We start from the raw sequence: 4,315 nt of genomic DNA on the forward strand, positions 1-4,315 counted from the left end.
TGCTGGACCAATTCACCGCGGGCAGAGCGCGACAGCAGTGACAAGAAGCGGCTGCGCAGCAATGCAGTGTGGGAAATGTAGTAAATCAAGGCTGACGCTCAATAAAGAACCAAATCTAGGGGCTATGAGGCGTGATCACACAGGCGTTTATTTTACTACGTGTTTAAATACAATTTATTAGCCTGCATCTCAGCAGTTGACTACAACAGTGGGATTTGCTGTAGTATGGTGCTAAATTCTTTAACTAGTAGATACAAATACAATTATAATGTATGGGAAAATACCAATGCGTCTGAAACTGGAGGATTGCAATCATAAATATTTAAAAATCTATAAAAAAAAGTAAATGGTAAAGATACAAATATATGTCTTTCATTTATGTTTTCATATAGACATTTGTATGTTTTAGATGCTTTTGAGAGATTACGGCAACGTTGTATTTTCTCAGTTTTATCTTACTACACCCCGCTAAGGAATTCACTGCTGTAACTCAGCCTCGCTAAGAGCTCCATCTGGTGTCTTCTACGTGCCAATGCACTTACAATGGTACACATGGGAAACAACAAATTATACATTTCAAAATTGTCAAAAAAGTGGTACAGGCAGGTAAGTCAGTCAGGTAATTGTTTGACTTTTAAAGTGATCTAGCTATTTCACTAACATGCTTATTTAGTACACTTACATTTCAGTTTAGGTAACTCAAAACAAATGTATAGCCTACTTAAAATTACTTTTTAAAGTGGACCTATCATGCTATATTTGAATAATATAGTGTAGGACCATACCTATATAAGGCATATTTATACTTTAAAAAAAAAAAAAATACTAAACAGATCATGCATTTTAGCCATGCCTCATTTTGCTCAATTTGACATTTTTTAGATCTGTTTTAGCAAGGGCAGATTCAGTGAGAACAGCACCATCTACTGGCCTGGCATATGTACAGCGTCTCCAGCGCTTTCGAACGGCAATGGCCTGATTGGTGGAGTTGGCCCAATAGCCGTAGCACCACCGTCCTGACGTCAGGACAGTGTTCAAATCTGGATCAGTTTTTATCAGATCCGTTGCAGCCCCTTTTTTAGAGATTTGGGTATGGAGGAAAATAGAGAAGGTTGTGTTTTCTGACACTTGGTGAGTTCCCTGGAACACCGGGGACACATATTCATGTATAAAAGACGTACAAAAGTGCATTTTGCATGATAGGTCCCCTTTAAATAAAATGACCATTTAGTTCACACAGAATTATCATTTCAAACAGCTAAATACTTAAGATTAAATAAATGTAGTTTGTATATTCCAAACAACACATTTATTTAAGTTAAGATATCTAATGTGAAATTTCCAGTTGCAAATAACAATCAAAGTATAGTGACACAGTTTAAAGTTCAATTGTATGCCTTTATTTAGATTTGTATTCCTTAAAAAAAGAAGATGTTACTCATCATGAACAGGAGTTTGCAGTTTGGATTTCTTTCTCTCCCAATATAACTACAAAATCTCTCTCTACAAGGATGTCAGAAAACACAGGGTCAGGGTGAAAAGGAGTTGGGGAAAGCTAACCTTCACTGAGGACAGTCATCACCCCACAGATACTTGTACCAAGGCCTCATCACTGTCAGAATCCTGTAACCAATCAAAAACAACATTACAACAAGTCGATCAGTAGTTAGAGTATCGTCATCTGTCCTTTTTTCACTGCATATATCAGCCTTGCACGTTCAAAAGCAAGAGTATTAGTAAGCCCAATGTTTGATTCTGACATGTTTACACAGTCCAGTAAAGAACATAGAGAAATTATGCATTAAAGTATTTTACAAGTCTTGTTCTCTAGTAAATCCCAGTGACATGGACTGTAAACAGAGTACATTTAAAGTATAAGATATGATAAGATAAGATAGTACTTTATTGATTCCAATTTGGGATTTTTTTTTTGTTGCAGCAGCATAAAAAGACATGGCATTGTATACAAATTAAAAGACAAGAAAAAAACAAGAAAGTAGAAAATATATATGTTGAATTTACAAATTAACAATAACAAGATATAAAGCAAGGTATTATATATACAAGAGTATTTGACAATATTAAATATTAAACTGAATATATAAATGTAAAATGTACAGTGTGATTTTATTCCAAGAGAAACTATGGAGCAGAGACTTTGGCTTTGTTTTTAACGTTTGGTGATGCTACTAGCCTACAGTAGCTCAAGTAAAGTGACTTTCAACATCTCCATCTAAAACACAAGTAATGTTTAGTGTCCCCACCAGGTGAACTAAGGCGCCCAATTGGATCTAGGCCTACATTTAAAGGTCCCATGTCATGGCCATTTCTACTGATCATAATTCCATTGTTGAGGTATACTAAAATAGATTTATATTGTGCAATTTTCCAAAATCACATTGGTTTCTCATACAGCATCTCTGTATCCCAGCCCGAACACACCCACCCACCCGCAGCCTGGCTGGGAGTTTGTGTGTGTGCTCACACACCGACTCACAGCCTCGCCGCGTCCCGCCGTCTCAGGGAGGAGAAATCGGCGGAGCTGGAGCTGAGAAAATATTGAGTGTGTGTGTGTGTGTGAGGAAGTCTGCAGATTGGTCCATTTGGACCAATCCACAGACTTAACCTAACGGCTCCGCGGTCCATTTGGACCAATGGGTCCATTTGGGTATGGGCACGTCACTGTACCCAGGTAGAAAACAATGGAAAAAGAGAAATCTCCAACGAGGCGTTTTGGGGCAGCATAGACAGGAATTTTCTGTGTTAGAGTTTTACTCGCTACAGGGTGTACTTTGAGGGTTTGTGACTTTGCAGACCGTTTACATGCATAAAAACCTTCATAACACACAAGGGGACGGGTAATAACCGGAAAAGCATGACACGGGACCTTTAAAACTTGCAGCTGGTTTTTGCTCATCATATTAATGTAGCCTACAAGGTCTAGTAAATAAATAACTATGGATCAAGGCTGGTCGCTTCACCCTGCTGCCACACGCAAACTGTCAGAGTTTCACTATACACAGAGCAGGATTTGTTGGAGGTAAGAGATCACCTCGTAACAAAGGCCCCGCTCACACGGGACCGTTTGCGTTTATGCACAGTATGCGTATTCAAAAAAGTCTTCCGTTCACATGCATTCGTTTCATTTAACGTGTCTGTTCAAACGAGGCCGCTGGAAACGCTGTAGTACATATGCCGGGACTGTAAGTGGCGCTGTAACTTCCGCCAAAATACACAAAAAGCCGCGAAGAAGAGCAGCCCGAGCAGCCCCGCCGCAATGTTGCCATGGCTACCCTTCTGTTTAAGCCCCGCGGTGTATTTAGCAACATGTAGTTCATGTAATTCTCCATGTCCACTTGTTGCTGATGGTTGTGGTAGAGGAGCTGTAGATTTTGCACTAATATCTGTAGCATGGTCAGTAGCAGTAGCACTAGCAGTAGCTACTGACAGGAGGAAGTGTGTGTGGCGATTGCTGGTATTCAGCGGGATATAGTCATTTCCTCAGCATATGGATAAATGCAACGGGGAAGTTAACTGAAAGAAACCGAATCTGTGGATATTGCATCGACCGACCAAGAAGCACGTCTCTGTGGAGAGGACGGCTCAGAAAGAGAGATATTCTCTACAAACACCGGGTGAGATCGCACCTTTGTCAATATAATGGATCAATGCATGAAATCTGACTCTGTTTATTTTGTTTAAGGAGTATATTGGGCGTTAACAATTCTGGTTTGCCTTTTATAATATTATTTCATTCAAGAACCCCTTGTGCGTTTAATTAACACAGCTATTTTTGATAGTTGCTACAGCAGTGAGCAGGAGAGGTGAGGAGAGGTGGGGCTATCGCTATTTTTTCAGGAAATATTCGTATAGAGGTGATTACACGGACTCGGTTGACCCCCCAGAGCGTTTCGTTTGCAAATCTATCCACCTTGGGACCCGTTATCGTTTGTGGGGTCAGTTTCTATCGGCCTCGTGTAAATAATAGGGCTATAGCACGCGAAACTATGCAGATACAAGCAGTTTTCTCCTCGTGTAAACGGCGCCAAAGTCTACTGACCAATCAAAGCTCCGTGCACAGATCGTAAAACAATATTACATCTGTACGAATGTTAAAGGCTAAATCCTTATGCAATAATGTAAACAGTCATGTAAAGCTCTCCGTTACAGCGGCACAAATAGTCATTACATACACCAGAAGTAGCAGACCTAAATGTAAACACACTAACATTAAGTGTTGCTTTCACTTATGTTATGTTAGCTAGTTGAACGTTTGGCAGCAGTCAGAAAAACTAACTCACACACGAGTACTTGC

The sequence above is a fragment of the Trematomus bernacchii genome, unplaced genomic scaffold (genome assembly GCF_902827165.1).
Source record: "Trematomus bernacchii unplaced genomic scaffold, fTreBer1.1, whole genome shotgun sequence".
Lineage (NCBI taxonomy): Eukaryota > Metazoa > Chordata > Actinopteri > Perciformes > Nototheniidae > Trematomus > Trematomus bernacchii.